Genomic DNA, 19,092 nt, shown 5'->3' with positions numbered 1-19,092 from the left:
ACTGAGCCCGCGTGCCACAACTACTGAAGCTCATGCTCCGCAACAAGAGAAGCCACCACAATGAGAAGCTTGCACACCACAAAGAAGAGTTATCTCCCACTCGCCGCAACTAGAGAAAGCTCACACGCAACAGTGAAGACCCAATACAGCCAAATAAATAAATAAATAAATAAAATTTTTAAAAAATAAAGTAGTTATTGATAGGTATGTGCTTATTGACATTTTGTTCATTCTTTTCTGGTTGTTTTTACAAACAAATTGGACTTACAAACGCACTCTCAGAACAGAACTCATTCCTATGTAGGGGACTTACTGTACATGGGCAGAAGATATAAATAGACATTTTTACAAAGAAGACATACAGATGACCAACAGGTACACGAAAATATGCTCAACTTCACTAATCACTGGGAAATGCAAATCAGAACCACAACGAGATATCACCTCACACCTCTTCGAATGGCTATTGTCAAAAAAGACAAGAAAATAACACACGTTGACGAAGTTGTAAAGAAAAGGGAATCCTCATGCACTGTTGATGGGAATGTAAACTGGTACAGCCACTGTGGAAAACAGTATAGGGAATTCCCTGGGGGTCCAGTGGTTAGGATTCGGCGCTTTCACTGCAGTGGTCCAGATTCAGTCCCTGGTTGGGGAACTAAGATCCCGCAAGCTGCGCACCACGGCCAAAAAAATAAAAAAGAAAATGGTATAGAGGTTCCTCAAAAAATTAAAAATAGAACTATCATATGATCCAGCAATTCCACTCCTGGGTACTCATCCAAAGAAAACAAAAACACTAGCAAAAGATACATGCTCCTCATGTTCATTGAGCATTATTCACAATAGCCAAGATATGGAAATGACCTAAGTGTTCATTGATAGATGAATGGATAAAGAAGATGTGGTGTGTGTACACACACACACACACACACACACACACACACACACACAATGGAATACTACTCAGCCATAAAAAAGAATGAAATCTTGCCATTTGCAAGATTCCACATGGGTGGACCTTGAGGGCATTATGCTAAGTGAAATAAGCCAAGACAGAGAAAGACAAATACCGTATGATCTCACTTATATGTCGAATCTAAAAACAAAAACAAAACAAAACAAAAAGCCAAGCTCATAGATACAGAGAACAGATTGGTGGTTGCCAGAGGCGGGGAGAGGAGGGTGGGCAAAATGAGTGAACGGGGTCAAAAGGTACCAACTTCCAATCATAAAATAAATAAGTCAAGGGGCTGTAATATACAGAATGGTGACTATAGTTAATCACTGCATTGTACATTTGAAAGCTATTAAGACAGTAGATCTTAAAAGTACTCATCACAAGAAAAAAAAAAGGCATCAGTTGATAATGCCTTAATGTGACTTCACCACTCTTCCCATCCAGGGGTAGAGCAATCTGCCCCGTGGATCTGACCAGCCTTGGGAGTTGTTTTGACCAATAGAATATGGTAGAAGTGGCATTGAGTGAGTTCCACAGCCTAAGCCTAAAGAAGTCCTGCAGCTCTGCCAGTGCTCTCTGGGAACACTGACTGGACCGCCTCACAGGAATCTGGTTTATCCTACAGGAGGATGAGAGATCACAGGGAGGGAACTGAGGCACCCAGCCAGCTACCGGGCATGGGAGTGAGGCTGTCTTAGACCTTCTATCCTGACGAGCATCCAGCTGAATGCAGCTGCAGGAGGGAGCCTAGGTGAGACCAGCAGACCACCAGCCAACCCACAGAATCATGAGAAATAAAGAACCATTATTGTTTTACACCATGCAATTTTAGGATGGTTTATTTCACAGCAATAGATAACTCTTATATCAAGCCAGTTACCACTAAGGGCAACTGGAGCTCAACCCTGCTGGGGAGCCTGGGAGACAGTATGCAACATGCCTCAGAGTCATCTCAGTTGAGGGGAGGGGTAGCTGGGATATTTATTTGCCAGCTTTCCATCTGTCATCGGTTGAGAGCTTCTTCCAAGGGCACGAACTCTCCAGCACTTTCCTTTGCCCTGCAAACAGGCCAAGCATGTTTTCTGTGGCCAGAGATCTGTCCACTGTGGCACTAAGCAGTCTTCAGTGTGTGTGGGTGTCTGGGAAGGGCACTGACAGAGCTCACTACAGTGTGTAAACCAGCGTGCTTTTCAGAAACTTCTTTTCTGTTTGATCGGCTAGAGTCTATGCCTGTTGCCCGCATCCTGGGCCCCTGATTGATGAGTGTGTGCCTCTAGTCCAGTCCTTCCCACTGCCAGATGACCTGCTCCCTCTCTATTCCACAGTCTAAATTCTGGAGGCAGCCAAGTGGATCAACTCTGTACACCTCCATCACCCCTAAAGAGCAGAGCTCTTCCCTCCACATGGTCACCAGGTGGCCTGCACATGGGCTGCCTGCAATCAGGGGCCTACCTGGACCAGTCAGGGTTCAGTTACTTCTTTGAGCAGGGCCACTGAGTGTATGCAGGCACCATGACTGATCTGCTGCAACAAGGTGGGAGAGGCATTTGTGTCTGAATTCCTGTCCCTGCCCAATCTCACCGTGGGAACTTGGCCCATTGTTTCCTGATTCAGAACCTCTGGGGCATGGAGCCCTCTGTCCACTATGGGACACCAGTAAGGAGTTTCTGGTACCCAAAATACTCACCCCGTCCCCCGGTCTCCCTAAGGAGCCCCCAGCCCCGTGATGCCACCTAGAAGTGAGATGCACGCCTGCACTCCAAATTGGAAACTAAAATGAATTTTCTCACATAAACCACACTATAAATGGTGACCAAGTGCAGTTAACATTGCACTGTTAATAATAAACTTTAGGAACATTATGAATTAAATAGAAATTTGTGGACTGGCCTGAAAAACCAACCACCATTTATAACTTGGTTTCTATGGGAAAATGCATTCTGAGTTCCAAACAACTGGCTCACACAGAGATTTCTGGAACACAGCCTGGTCACAACGTTGGGAACTGTAGGTGGCTTCTCAGTATACCCAGTTAACATGGTCACTGTGGGTAGTTAATAGTGGGCTCTTGCTCCAGGCTCAGAGAGCCCTGAAGAAAGGTGTGGGATACTCTGGGCAACCTTGTGGGGGCAGCTCATCCCTTCCTTCTGGAAGCTGATGGGGACCACAGAGCTGATGGGGAGAGTACAGGACACCTAGTCTGGCACGCTCCCCAGGGTAACACTCCTGACAGCCTCTGCTTATATGCTCACAAGAGCAAGGAGCTCATTGCTTCACAAAACAGAGATTTTATAGGGCCAACTGTCACTGTTCAACAACTCTTTCCTGTACTGAGCTGAAATCTGCCCTCCACTTCCTCCCACTCTGATTCCACCTCTGCAATTTCTACTCATCCTTCAAACCTTGCTTGAGTTTTAACTTCTCTATGAAACCTTCCCTAACCCCACTCTCCTCCATGTTAGAGTAATACTAGCTGCTGTAACAAATAAACCTCAAACGTTTCAGAATATGTCTCTACTTATCAAAAAGTGGGTGTCTTAGCTCAGGCTGCTGTAACAAAATACCATAGACTGGCAGCTTAAACAACAAACATTTCTCTCTCACAGCTCTGGAGGTTAGTTCGTGGAAGTCCGATGATCTAGTGCTGGCAGATTTGGTGGCTGCTGAGAACCTGCTTCCTGGTTCATACACAGCTGTCTTCTCACTGTCTGCTCATATGGTAGAGAGAGATTGCCTCTCTGATGCCTCTTTTAGTAAGGGCACTAATCCCACTTGTGAGGATTCCACCCTCACAACCTAATTAACTTCCAAAGGCCCTATCTTCACATATTATCACATTGGAGATTAGGGCTTCAACATATGAACTTGGGGTGGGGTGGGGGCACAGACATTCAATCCATAGCAGTGGGTGTTCCTGGCTGGCAGGCAGGCAGAATTTCCCATCTGGTGATTTAGGGTCCCAGGCTCCTACCAACCTGCCAACTTCCCCTCAATAGTTGGAAGGAAAGCAGGGAGAAGGCACACCTGCTTTTTAGCTTCACTTCTGGCCTTGGAAGTGAGCCATCATTTCTACTCAGTGCCATTGGCAAGAGTTCATCACATGGCTCCACCCAGATGAAGGCAGTGTCCTCCATAGCTAGACAGGATTTCTAGTGACAAATGCAGACCAAGGAAGCAGAACTGCAAAGTTTTGATGGACATCAGCTCGTCTTTTACTTATTACACACACACACACACACACACACACACACTCACACTCACACACACTGCAAGTCAGCTCCTGGCAGGTAGATTCCCAGCCAATCTGTAGGTATTAAGCTGTACGCTGAGCTCGGTCTTACTGAGGCAAAAGTCCAGGCCAATCCCCCTGCTCTAAACTGATGCATGTGTCCCAAGGGTCACAGGATGACAGGAGGGGAAAAAACTTAATGCTCCAGGAAACACTTGCTCTAGTTGGAGGCACAATGGGAACAAAAGACTAGAGCTGAATCTACCTGCAAATGCACAAGCTTGAGAGAGGCCCTGAGAACTCTTTGTCCCTAAAATATTCCCTATTGGCAGAACATTAGCAATTCCACCATTAGAGCAGCAAGGCTGAGGCTTAAGGCACTGCACATGGATAATGGGCAAACTGTAATAATCTCTCCCATTTACTGAGCACTTACTATGGGCCAGCATTGTTCTGAGAACTTGATGCTATTAACTCAGTTAACCCTCTTCCACCTTATGACTGAGTTCTATTATGCTGTACTTTACAGAGAGGGATGCTGAGGCACTGAGGTTAAGTCACCTGCCCAAGGTCACAGAACCAGGACGTGGTAGAGCTAGGCTACATCCCAAACCCTGGTGTAGAGCCAGGAGTTAATCACTGGGCCATACTGCCCAGCTGGACGACAGGAGGCCCTCAGTCCTTGGCACTTCTTTCTTTGTAAAGCCATCCCAGCCCCTTATATTCGGGGGGAAGGCGGAGAGGGGAGGGAGCGTGAAGACTCGAGCTCCTGACTCCACCTCGGTACCCCCATTTGGGGCAGGGAGAGAGCAGCATTCATGTGGATCAGGAGCTCTGAGCCCTCCTCACCCCAGTACCCTGCCCAGGCTCCCCAGTCAGCCACCTGTCGGCTAAGCATCTCTGACAGCTGTGCCTGAAGGCCCCTCTGGCCCCTCGCAGTGAAGAGGCCCTGAGGCAGGGGAGGGAAGGCCAACCAGCCCTAATGGGCTTTTCTGCTGGGCTTGCAGCAAATCCTCCAGCCCAAGTTCACCAGGAGGTCGAGAGGTACTCCTTCCACCCGCATTGCCCCACCCCTAATCCCCGCAGCCTGGATGAGACCCACAGCTCCCGCGGCAGAGAGATCAGAGAGTGTGGGTCCCACTGTCTCAGGATGGGAGGTACCCCAAGCCACAGCCTGAGGATCAGAGATAGAGACCCCCAGGGGAGCTGCGTCCCAGAAAGAACTCCTCACACAAGTTGTAGTGGAGAAGCTCAGAACACTTGGATTCCAAACTCCTCTGTCAATGACTGAAAAACAGCTTAGAAGGCACACTAGCATTTGGGGGTCTCGTTTTTCTCATCTACTAAATGGGCTTCCTTCCCTCAGTCTAAGTCTCCTGGGGTTTCGCACGATGTCAGATTCTTACTGCCCTGGCGGCCCCACAACACCCACCCTTAAACCTTTTGTCACTGTAGCAAAAGAGCAGAGCTTTTTGTGTATGACATTCTGCAGCCAAGAAAAACACTCCATGTTATGCAGAAATGGATACTGTATATTGTTGAATGAAAATGACAGGTTACAAGGCAGTAGGTTCATATGATCCAAGTTTCATTAATCTAGATATGACATATAAACAAATATAAAACTTGGAGATAACTACATACAGATACATAGATACATAAACTTGGAGAGAGATATATACCATAATGCTAACAGGGTGGAATAATTATCGGGAAGTTTTAATTTTCTCTTTTGTGCTTTTCAGCTTTTTAATGTGCATTTTCTACAGGTATTCGTTACCAGATTGAAAAAAACAAAATTCAGGTACGTAAAACTTTAATTTTGCCGTGTTCACTCCCCTGCTTCCCAAAACACCAAAGGCTCCTTCCAGTCCACATAATTAAGTTAGTGAGAGACCTTCCTTGCTGGAAGCATCTGAGGCAGTGATGTTTAACTCTTTGGGAATCCACCCACCTCTTAGAGAATCAGATGGAAGTTATGGGCCTCTCTCCAGAAAAATACACATAGATGCAAACCTTATGTGATTTGGCAGGAGATTCTTGGACTCCATGAAGTCTGTCCATGAACTTCAGGTTAAAAGCTTCTGACCCGAGACTCCCCTGGTGGCTCAGTGGTTAAGAATCCACCTGCCAATGCAGGGCACACGAGTTCGATCTCTGGTCTGGGAAGATTCCACATGGCGCAGAGCAACTAAGCCCACGTGCCGCAACTACTGGGCCTGCGTACCTAGAGCCCATGCTCCGCAGCAAGAGAAGCCACCGCAATGAGAAGCCCACGCACCGCAATGAATAGTAGCCCCCGCTCGCTGCAACTAGAGAAAGCCAGCACGTAGCAACAAAGACCCAATGCAGCCAAATTAATTAATTAAATTTTTTTTAAAAAAAGCTTCTGATCCAAGTAAATTTCAAGCCAAGAGAGAGAAAACAACTTACTGAATGTTGCCAGCAGGCTATTGGCATTCAGGTTCATTTAAGTTTGTCTACAGTCTGACCTCCATTAACCTTCCCAAGTTTATCTCCCATTTTTGGCCTCCTCTCAGCACACTTGGCCTTCTCCAGGCTTTTCCCAGCCATTGCTCTCCACCCTTCTGTTCAATGCCCTTTCTGCTCTCTACCTTCCAAATCCTCTTCATCAGTATCAAGGTTGGCTTCAGCTGCATGTAAGTGACCCCCATCCTCCCCCAATAAGAGTGGCTCAAACACTCAAGGGTATATTCTATCTGGGTAAAGTCTAGAGGTGAGCGATCCAGGGCTAGTAGGGGAACTCCCTAAAGTTGTCAGGAAGCCAGGCTCCTTCTGCCTTTTTTGCTCTGCCATCCTCAGTGTGCACAATCAATACCCAATGTTGCCTCAGGGACCAAGACATCTATCTGAAAGCAGAAAGAAGGAAGGCAGGAAGAACAATAAAGGCACACCTCCCTCAAGTTTTCCTCAAGAAGCTTTCCCAGAAGTCCCAAACACCACAGCGGCTGTATCTCACTGGTAGAAGCTAGGCTCCTGGCCACGTCTAACCACAAGAGAGGCTGAGAAATGTAGTCTTTCCCACTGGGCACTGCGCTAGGGTTCTGTCACTAGGGAAGAAGGGTGGGATGGATTTGGGCCAGGCAGTCTTCAGCCTCTGCCGTGTCATGTATAAAGCACGCTTCATTTGTGCAGCCTTGCCCACCCACTCCAACTGCCAACTGCCAACTGCCAGTGGTCTCAGGTTCCTGTGCTACCTTCTAGTCTGTGTCTAAGCCTTTTATTTTCCAATTCCCATCTCCAGCTATTATTTAAATATTTTATTGCTACCAAATTTGGAGGACTTGATACATTGTAAACACTATATATATTTGTAACATGAATGCAACGCTTTTTTATAATCTAAAATCTATGTTCCGATTTTGTAAATTGCCCCAGTGCTCTTTCTTTTTAACATCTTTATTGGAGTATAATTGCTTTACATTATTGTGTTAGTTTCTGTTTTATAACAAAGTGAATCAGCTATACGTATACATATATCCCCATATCCCCTCCCTCTTGCATCTCTATCCCACACCTCTAGGTGGTCACAAAGCACCGAGCTTATCTCCCCGTGCTATGCAGCTGCTTCCCACTAGCTACCTATTTCATATTTGGTAGTGTATATATGTACGTGCCACTCTCTCACTTCGTCCCAGCTTACGCTTCCTGCTCCCCATGTCCTCAAGTCCACTCTCTACATCTGCGTCTTTATTCCTGTCCTGCCCCTAGGTTCTTCAGAACTATTTTTTTTTTTTTAGATTCCATATATATGTGTTAGCATACGGTATTTGTTTTTCTCTTTCTGACTTACTTCACTCTGTATGACAGACTCTAAGTCCATCCACCTCACTACAAATAACTCAATTTATGGCTAATATTTTTATGGCTAATATTTTTTATGGCTAATATTCCATTGTATATGTGTGTCACATCTTTATCCATTCATCTGTCGATGGACACTTAGGTTGCTTCCATGTCCTGGCTATTGTAAATAAAGCTGCCATGAACACTGTGGTACATGACTCTTTTTTTTTTTTTTAACATCTTTATTGGAGTATAATTGCTTTAGAATGGTGTGTTAGTTTCTGCTTTATAACAAAGTGAATCAGTTATACATATACATATGTTCCCATATCTCTTCCCTCTTGTGTCTCCCTCCCTCCCACCCTCCCTATCCCACCCCTCTAGGTGGTCACAAAGCACCGAACTGATCTCCCTGTGCTATGCAGCTGCTTCCCACTAGCTATCTATTTTACGTTAGGTAGTGTATATATGTCTATGCCACTCTCTCACTGTGTCACAACTTACCCTTCCCCCTCCCCATATCCTCAAGTCCATTCTCTAGTAGGTCTGTGTCTTTATTCCTGTCTTGACCCTAGGTTCTTCATGACCTTTTTTTTTTCTTAGATTCCATATATATGTGTTAGCATACAGTATTTGTTCTTCTCTTTCTGACTTACTTCACTCTGTATGACAGACTCTAGGTCCATCCACCTCACTACAAATAACTCAGTTTCGTTTCTTTTTATGGCTGAGTACTATTCCATTGTATATATGTGCCACATCTTCTTTATCCAATCATCTGTTGATGGACACTTAGGTTGCTTCCATGTCCTGGCTATTGTAAACAGAGCTGCAATGAACATTTTGGTACATGACTCTTTTTGAATTATGGTTTTCTCAGGGTATATGCCCAGTAGTGGGATTGCTGGGTCGTATGGTAGTTCTATTTGTAGTTTTTTAAGGAACCTCCATACTGTTCTCCATAGTGACTGTATCAACTTACACTCCCACCAACAGTGCAGGAGGGTTCCCTTTCCTCCACACCCTCTCCAGCATTTATTGTTTGTAGATTTTTTGATGATGGCCATTCTGACTGGTGTGAGGTGATACCTCATTGTAGTTTTGAGTTGCATTTCTCTAATGATTAGTGATGTTGAGCATCCTTTCCTCTGTTTGTAGGCAATCTTTATAGCTTCTTTGGAGAAATGTCTATTTAGGTCTTCTGCCCATTTTTGGACTGGGTTGTTTGTTTTTTGATATTGAGCTGCATGAGCTGTTTGTAAACTTTGGAGATTAATCCTTTGTCAGTTGCTTCATTTGCAAATATTTTCTCCCATTCTGAGGGTTGTGTTTGTGTCTTGTTTATGGTTTCCTTTGCTGTGCAAAAGCTTTTAAGTTTCATTAGGTCCCATTCGTTTATTTTTGTTTTTATTTCCATTTCTCTAGGAGGTGGGTCAAAAAGGATCTTGCTGTGATTTATGTCATAGAGTGTTCTGCCTATGTTTTCCTTTAAGAGTTTTATAGTGTCTGGCCTTACATTTAGGTCTTTAATCCATTTTGAGTTTATTTTTGTGTATGGTATTAGGAAGTGTTCTAACTTCATTCTTTTACATGTATCTGTCCAGTTTTCCCAGCACCACTTATTGAAGAGGCTGATTTTTCTCCATTGTATATTCTTGCCTCCTTTATCAAAAATAAGGTTACCCTATGTGTGTGGGTATACCTCTGGGCTTTCTATCCTGTTCCATTGATCTATATTTCTGTTTTTGTGCCAGTACCATACTGTCTTCATTACTGTAGCTTTGTAGTATAGTCTGAAGTCCAGGAGCATGATTTCTCCAGCTCTGTTTTTCTTCCTCAAGATTGCTTTGGCTATTCGGGGTCTTTTGTGTTTCCATACAAATTGTGAAATTTTTTTTTTTTTTTTTTTTTTTTTGCCAGACGTGGGCCTGTCACTGTTGTGGCCTCTCTCACTGCAGAGCACAGGCTCCGGACACGCAGGTTCAGTGGCCATGGCTCACGGACCCAGCCGCTCCGTGGCATATGGGATCTTCCCGGACTGGGGCACGAACCCTCATCCCCTGCATCGGCAGGCAGACTCTCAACCACTGCGCCACCAGGGAAACCCATATTGTGAAATTTTTTGTTCTAGTTCTGTGAAAAATGTCATTGGTAGTTTGATAGGAATTGCATTGAATCTGTCGATTGCTTTGGGTAGTATAGTCATTTTCACAATGTTGATTCTTCCAATCCAAGAACATGGTATATCTCTCCATCTGTTTGTATCATCTTTAATTTCTTTCATCAGTGTCTTATAGCTTTCTGCATACAGGTCTTTTGTCTCCTTAGGTAAGTTTATTCCTAGGTATTTTATTCTTTTTATTGCAGTGGTAAATGGGAGTGTTTCCTTAACTTCTCTTTCAGATTTTTCATCATTAGTGTATAGGAATGCCAGAGACTTCTGCGCATTAATTTTGTATCCTGCTACTTTACCAAATTCATTGATTAGCTCTAGTAGTTTTCTGGTAGCATCTTTAGGATTCTCTATGTATAGTATCATGTCATCTGCAAACAGTGACAGCTTTACTTCTTTTCCAATTTGGATTCCTTTTATTTCTTTTTCTTCTCTGATTGCTGTGGCTAAAGCTTCCAAAACTATGTTGAATAATAGTGGTGAGAGTGGACAACCTTGTCTTGTTCCTGATCTTAGAGGAAATGGTTTCAGTTTTTCACCACTGAGGACTATGTTGGCTGTGTGTTTGTCATATATGGCCTTTATTATGTTGAGGAAAGTTCCCTCTATGCCTACTTTCTGGAGGGTTTGTATCATAAATTTGTGTTGAATTGTGTCAAAAGCTTTCTCTGCATCTATTGAGATGATCATATGTTTTTTTATTCTTCAATTTGTTAATATGGTATATCACATTGATTGATTGATTTGCATATATTGAAGAATCCTTGCATTCCTGGGATAAACCCCACTTGATCATGGTGTATGATCCTTTTTTTTTTTTTTTTGTATGTGTTACGTGGGCCTCTCACTGTTGTGGCCTCTCCCGTTGTGGAGCACAGGCTCCGGACGCTCAGGCTCAGCAGCCATGGCTCACAGGCCCAGCCGCTCCGCGGCATGTGGGATCTTCCCAGACCGGGGCACGAACCCGTGTCCCCTGCATCGACAGGCGGATTCTCATCCACTGCGCCACCAGGGAAGCCCATATGATCCTTTTAATGTGCTGTTGGATTCTGTTTGCTAGTATTTTGTTGAGGACTTTTGCATCTATGTTCATCAGTGATATTGGCCTGTAGTTTTCTTTCTTTGTGACATCTTTGTCTGGTTTTGGTATCAGGATGATGGTGGCCTTGTAGAATGAGTCTGGGAGTGTTCCTCCCTCTGCTATATTTTGCAAGAATTTGAGAAGGATAGGTGTTAGCTCTTCTCTAAATGTTTGATATAATTCACCTGTGAAGCCATCGAGTCCTGGGCTTTTGTTGTTGGAAGATTTTAAATCACAGTCTCACTTTCAGTGCTTGTGACTGATCTGTTTATATTTTCTATTTCTTCCTGGTTCAGTCTAAGAATTTGTCCACTTCTTCCAGGTTGTCCATTTTATTGGCATATAGTTGCTTGTAGTAGTCTCTCATGATCCTTTGTATTTCTGCAGTGTCAGTTGTTACTCCTTCTTTTTCATTTCTAATTTTATTGATTTGCGTCTTCTCCCTTTTTTTCTTGATGAGTCTGGCTACATGGTTTATCAATTTTGTTTATCTTCTCAAGGAACCAACTTTTAGTTTTATTGATCTTTGCTGTTGTTTCCTTCATTTCTTTTTCATTTATTTCTGATCTGATCTGTATGATTTCTTTCCTTCTGCTAACTTTTTTTGTTCTTCTTTCTCTAACTGCCTTAGGTGTAAGGTTTGGTTGTTTATTTGAGATATTTCTTGGTTCTTGAGGTAGGATTGTATTGCTATAAACTCCCCTCTTAGAACTGCTTTTGCTGCATCCCATAGGTTTTGTGTCATCGTGTTTTCATTTTCATTTGTTTCTAGGTATTTTTTGATTTCCTCTTTGATTTCTTCAGTGACCTCTTGGTTATTTAGTAGTGTATCGGTTAGCCTCCATGTGTTTGTATTTTTTACAGATTTTTTCCTGTAATTGATATCTAGTCTCATGGCGTTGTGGTTGGAAAAGATACTTGATACAATTTCAATTTTCTTAAATTTACCAAGGCTTGATTTGTGACTCAAGATATGGTCTATCCTGGAGAATGTTTCGTGAGCACTTGAGAAGACAGTGTATTCTGCTGTTTTTGGATGGAATGTCCTATAAATATCAATTAAGTCCATCTTGTTTAATATATCATTTAAAGCTTGTGTTTCCTTATTTATTTTCATTTTGGATGATCTGTCCATTGGTGAAAGTGGGGTGTTAAAGTCCCCTACTATGATTGTGTTACTGTCTATCTCCCCTTTTATGGCTGTTAGCATTTGCCTTATGTATTGAGGTGCTCCTATGTTGGGTGCATAAATATTTACAATTGTTATGTCTTCTTCTTGGATTGATCCCTTGATCATTATGTAGCGTCCTTCCTTGTCTCTTGTAACAGACTTTATTTTAAAGTCTATTTTCTCTTATATGAGAATTGCTACTCCAGCTTTCTTTTGATTTCTATTTGCATGAAATATCTTTTTCCATCCCCTCACTTTCAGTCTGTATGTGTCCCTAGGTCTCAAGCGGGTCTCTTGTAGACAGCATATATACAGGTCTTGTTTTTGTATCCATTCAGCCAGTCTATGTCTTTTGGTTGGAGTACTTAATCCATTTACATTTAAGGTAGTTATCGATATGTATGTTCATATTACCATTTTCTTAATTGATTTGGCTTTGTTATTGTAGGCCTTTTCCTTCTCTTTTTTTTCCTGCCTAGAGAAGTTCATTAAGCATTTGTTGTAAAGCTGGTTTGGTGGTGCTGAATTCTCTTAGCTTTTGCTTGTCTGTGAAGGTTTTAATTTCTCCGTCGAATCAGAATGATATCCTTGCTGGGTAGAGTAATCTTGGTTATAGGTTTTTCCCTTTCATCACTTTAAATATGTCCTGTCACTCCCTTCTGGCTTCCCTTGTTTCTGCTGAAACATCAGCTGTTAACGTTATGGAGATTCTATTGTATGTTATTTGTTGTGTTTCCCTTGCTGCTTTTAATATTTTTTCTTTGTATTTAATTTTTGATAGTTTGATTAATATGTGTCTTGGTGTGTTTCTCATTGGATTTATCTTGTATGGGACTCTCTGTGCTTCCTGGACTTGATTGATGATTGCCTTTCCCAGATTAGGGAAGTTTTCAACTATAATCTCTTCAAACATTTTCTCAGTCCCTTTTTTTTTCTCTTCTTCTTCTGGGACCCCTATAATTCGAATCTTGGTGCGTTTAATGTTGTCCAAGAGGTCTCTGAGACTGTCCTCAAGTCTTTTCATTCTTTTTTCTTTATTCTGCTCTGCAGTAGTTATTTCCACTATTTTATCTTCCAGGTCACTTATCCATTCTTCTCCCTCAGTTATTCTGCTGTTGATTCTTTCTAGAGAATTTTTAATTTTACTTATTGTGTTGTTCATCACAGTAAATGATGCTCTTTAGTTGCTCTTTAGTTCTTCTAGGTCCTTGTTAAACGTTTCTTGTATTTTCTCCATTCTGTTTCCAAGATTGTGGATCATCTTTACTATCATTACTCTGAATTCTTTTTCAGGTAGACTGCCTAGTTCCTCTTCATTTGTTTGGTCTCATGGGCCTTTACCTTGCTCCTTCCTCTGCTGTGTGTTTCTCTGTCTTCTCATTTTGCTTAACTTACTGTGTTTGGGGTCTCCTTTTCACAGGCTGCAGGTTCGTAGTTTCCATTGTTTTTGGTGTCTGCCACCAGTTGCTAAGGTTGGTTCAGTGGGTTGTGTAGGCTTCCTGGTGGAGGGGACTGGTGCCTGTGTTCTGGAGGGTGAGACTGGATCTTGTCTTTCTGGTGGGCAGGACTGTGTCCAGTGGTGTGTTTTGGGATGTCTGTGACCTTATTATGATTTTAGGCAGCCTCTCTGGTAATGGGTGGGGTTGTGTTCCTGTCTTGCTAGTTGTTTGGCATAGGGTGCCTAGTACTGTAGCTTGCTGGTTGTTGAGTGGATCTGGGTCCTAGCGTTGAGATGGGGATCTCTGGGAGAGCTTTCGCCTTTTGATATTATGTGGACCCGGGAGGTCTCTGGTGGACCAATGTCCTGAACTCGGCTCTCCCACCTCAGAAGCACAGGCCTACACCGGCCAGAGCACCAAGACCCTGTCCGCCACAGGGCTAAGAAGGAAAGGGAGAAAAAAAAAAGAAAGAAAAATAATAATAAAATAAAGTTATTAAAATAAAAAGTATAGTATTAAAAATAAAAATATTAAAAATGTATAAATAAAGAAAGAAGAGAACAACCAAACCAATAAACAAATCCACCAGTGATAACAAACATTAAAAACTATACTAAAGGGGCCTCCCTGGTGGCGCAGTGGTTGAGAGTCCGCCTGCCGATGCAGGGGACGCGGGTTCGTGCCCCGGTCTGGGAGGATCCCACATGCCGCGGAGCGGCTGGGCCCATGAGCCGTGGCCGCTGGGCCTGTGCGTCCGGAGCCTGTGCTCCGCAACGGGAGAGGCCACAACAGTGAGAGGCCTGCGTAACGCAATAAATAAATAAATAAATAAATTAATTAATTAATTTAAAAAAAAAAAAAAAACTATACTAAAAAAAAAAAAAAGGACAGGCAGAACCCTAGGACAAATGGTAAAAGCAAAGCTATACAGACAAAGTCACACAAAGAAGCATACACATACACACTCACAAAAAGAGAAAAAGGAAAAATATTTATATATCTGAGATAGTCATAGCTGTTTTTAGGATTCGAGACAGAGATTCAGGGAACAATGCAAAGATGGTGTGCTCCATCCAAGACAATCTCCCCTTTGTCCTGAAGCCATCTGTAAAGAATTACTACACCCTAGTAACTGATAGCCCTCTGGTGGTCGCTTTGGCATCGGTGTCGTCGCTCTTCCTCTTCTTGGTGCTGGTGTTCTTTGAGGTGCAGCTGGGCAGGCCCCAGTGTTCTTTACACCACTACGAAAAGTAAGTTTAGTAAGAGGTTAAGACATTTCTGGTTCTTTCTGTCTGTAGATTGAGGGAGAAACCACTGTGTTCAAAAATTACATGGATTACTTTTTTTCTTTCATTGTGTTTATTTATTTGAAATACAGTTGGATTCATTTACTTCCATTTGAACTCAGTTTTACAGCTCCCTCCATCCTGGTTGATTTAATACTAGTTTTTTTTAATATATAGAATATTAACATAATTCCCAAAGTCAAACTACATAAAAGGTACACTCAGAGAGACATCACTCTCCTAAACTTCCCTCTGGCCTCCCTCCCACACCATCCCTTTGTAGATAACCAATTTCAGTAGTTTCTAGTTTATCTTTCCTTTGTGTCTTTTGAAAAAAAGTAAGCAGATACCGTTATGTTTTCTTTTCCCTTCTTTCTTACATAAAAGGTAGTATACTGTATGCTCTTTTTTGCATTTTGCTTTTGTCACAGTGCATCCTGAAAATCACTTCATATCAGTTCAAAGAGATATTCCTCACTCATTTCACAGTTGCGTGGATGTGGATCCACTGGATGGATGTTTCCGAGTTTATTCAACCAATCTCTCGTGCTTTGACAGTTAGGTACTTTGCTATATTTTGCAGTCACAAATCATGCTGCTGTGAACCATATGTACTTATGTATTTCCATGTGGTTGAGGTGTATGTTCAGGGTAAGTTCCTGCAGTTTGGTTACTGGGTAGAGGGTAAAAGTGTACGTAGTTTTCTTCGGTGTGACAATTCTCCTTCATGGGGTCTTGCATCCTGCAATCCCACCAGCAATGTCTAAGACTACCTATTTCCCCACAGCCTCAACAGAACAGATTATCGAAAGACTGGATTTTTGCCAATCTGATGAGTGAGAAATGATATCCATATCTCAGTGTAGTTTTAATTCATATTTCTCTTAATACTTTCACTTGTTTAAGGGCTATTGTTATATCATTTTGTGTGTGTGAATTGTCTGTTATATCTTTGGCACATTTTTCTACAGAGAAAAATCTTCAATAATTCTTTTAAGATTAAAAAATTTTTTAAATATTTTTTTTCTTTCTGCTTTTATTCTTTATATATTAGGGATATCTCATTTTATTATTGCTGTGTAGCATCTACCTCCCCTGTGCCAGGCACCATACTAGGGACTAGGAATCCTACACCTGGATGGTCATAGTTTAGAATGAGAGAAGAATTTGACACAATGTCCTAAGAGTTATAATAGAGACATGAAAAGGGTGGGAGGAACTTCTGTGCCTGATGGAATCCAGGAAGGCTTCACAGAGGAGGTGAACTTTAGAAAACTATCAAAACTCCAAAACGTAGAAGGGCAAACAGACACAGGTGGGGAAAGACCGGGGGAGAGGAAGGCACGGCCCAGGCTCCAGGGCCCTTTCCAGCACCTTCTTACCCCCTAGGCTTGGAGGGTGAGCTCAGACCCCTCCCACCTAGCCCTCTTCCTGAGCCATCCCAGCGTCCTTCCATGAGTCATAGTTCTGCCAGCTGCCACAGCTACTCTCGTGTACCCAAGCTGGTTACACTAATTGTGGGGGGAGGGGAATTTTGTTCTTTACCTCTTTAGACCCAACTGCTCAGCTGTTTCAGGCACAATTGGGCTGGCTGCCTTGTTTGTGGGCCTGAAGACATCTGTGTGTGTGGGGGGGGCACATGCCCAAGGAACACCCGTGAGGAGTGTAATCTATTACCCCGAGGTCATGTTTCCTCCACATGCTTTCAACCTGTGGGTTTGTAGCTAAAATTAGGACTCGCCTTCCCTCTGCCACCTGAGACTCCCGCCATCCCAGGCTGGGGAGGTTCACATTCCTGTCTCCCCCACCTCTCCACCCAGGAAAGGGAGGGGACTCATGGATTCGCTGGGCAGGGAGGGACAGTCTATCAGAGGCTTGACCTGAAATGGTCAGGGAAGGCTTGCAGGCAGACATGGGGTCTGAACTAGACTGTGAAAGACAAGTGGGATTTAGAGAAGCTGGAGAGGCAGTGGGGAATGTGAACAACTCGAGAAAAAGACATGGATCCAGCGCCCAGCACAGAGTGCACATTGAGGAAGGTCCATGGGAGCTATGGAGATGGAAGGTGAGACAGACACCAGCAGGTGCAAGCTGCTTATGCTGGGAGGGCAGGTGGACTGTGGTTATAAACTGACCTGAGATGGGGAGGGGCTTGAACACAGTAGAAATCCATTTCTCCCTCTCTCTCTCTCATCTCCTCTTGGTCCCACTGCCTTCGCCCTCTGTCTCCTCTGCATAGGGCACCTTTCTAGCAGATTTCGTATTTTTTACACATGTACCTTCTTGTTTGGGCCCCATATAATTTTAATGAATGCAAATGGGTTGTGTTACGGATCTCCCTCTCTGACTTTTTTCTCTCGGCTCGGTTTTAAGCTCCTCCATTTGGCTGTCCGTACATCAAATCTGTTACTTGTGACTGCCGCGTGCAGGGAGGCATCACACACATCTGAGGATAGAACAGGGAACCTGGTGGCCAGCACACAGGACCTGTGAGCGCCCAGCGGTGGGGTGGGCGCGGTAAGTTATCTGAAAGGGTGCAGCCCAGAGGCCCTTGGACATTAGATTTGTCTCATCTAATCTCCAGGAGGGTGCAGCTCCTTAGCCGCACTACCAAATGGCTGCTGTGGCTGCCATGTGTCCAAGTCCATCTAATTAAGCTTGGATTAATTTCAGAGGTGTTGGCCTTCTGACCCCAGGGTGTGGGGCAGAGAAGGCCTGGCGCTGGGCCCACGTCCAAGCATCCAGGAGGGCCTCACAGGCCAGGAGCTGCCTGGCAGGGTGGGCATCGAAGAAGGCCATGCCTCAGTCCCTACTGCCCACCTGCCAAGGGCCCAACAGGAGTAGAAAACAGAGTACTGATCAAGTAATGACTCTGCCCTGACTGGCTTCAGGAGGGGAGGGCACGGAGAGGGCCTCATGGCTGAGGAGACCTTCCCTTGTAGAACTCGCTTCCTCAGCCCTAGGGGCCCCCAGAGGCACCACGGGGAGGGTGCCAATCCCCCAGTCCCTCCCCAGTCTGAGCACCCGAGTGAGAGCATTTGAAGAAAGGGTTCTGCTGCCATTTGAAAATCACTCCAAGGCATCGCCTGGTCTTAGAGGAAATGCATCTGGTCCTCGACACCTTCATGAAATGAGTTTAAGCCCCTTTCCTCCTGAGTGGGTGCTTTGGGAGTGTGCAGACCTGAGCACCTGGGGGGTCAGGGCTGCCAGACAAGAGGGAAAAGGGGCGAAGGGGATGCCTGTGAAGAACTGCCTCCTTCACCGTTCCCACCGCCCCTCACCCCCCAGCCCAGGTCCCTCCTCTGGTTCCAGTCTTCCCACCTGTTCCGGCTGACAAGGGAAGACCGTCTGTGGGCTCTCCCCACTCCTGGGACAGCCCCCAGCTGCCCACAGAAGGGATGGGAATGGATGACATAGAGACTCATCCCCCAAACCCGTCTCCCCAGCTTCAGACAAAAGAGGGTGGTCCCAGCAGAGCTGGAAGGAGATTCAAGCCGGACTGGATTTCAGGATGAGCCTCTGGCCCCTGGCCTTTGGCGTCTTGCCTCCTGCCTCCTCCATGTGAAGGAGGGAGAAAAGCCCGCCACTCACACCTTTCTCTTCACCCGTGGCTGATGTCAACGAAGGAAATTTATGTTAGCGCGGCTAACATTTTTGAGTGGTATGTGTCTAATTCTTGAGGTGCTGAGTGCTTTATGTGCATTACCACATTTAAGGTAAGGTGCTTTCGATTATTTCCATTTTTTAGATAAGCAGGCAGATTCCAAGGTCAAGCGACTTGCCAGGGTCAAATGGCTAGCGAGGAGGTGGGTCCGCCGTTCACCCCAGGCAGCCTGGCTTTCAGCTCTTTTCCATGCTCCTCTAGGGACGGGTGGCTCCATTCAGTGGTGAGCAGGTCTGGGCCCCCCGCAGGCTCCCATTTACTCCCATGAGCCCCTCAGGCCA

This window comes from Hyperoodon ampullatus (genome assembly GCF_949752795.1).
Source record: "Hyperoodon ampullatus genome assembly, chromosome: 13".
Taxonomy (NCBI): Eukaryota; Metazoa; Chordata; class Mammalia; order Artiodactyla; family Ziphiidae; genus Hyperoodon; species Hyperoodon ampullatus.
This window is presented reverse-complemented; position numbering follows the sequence as displayed.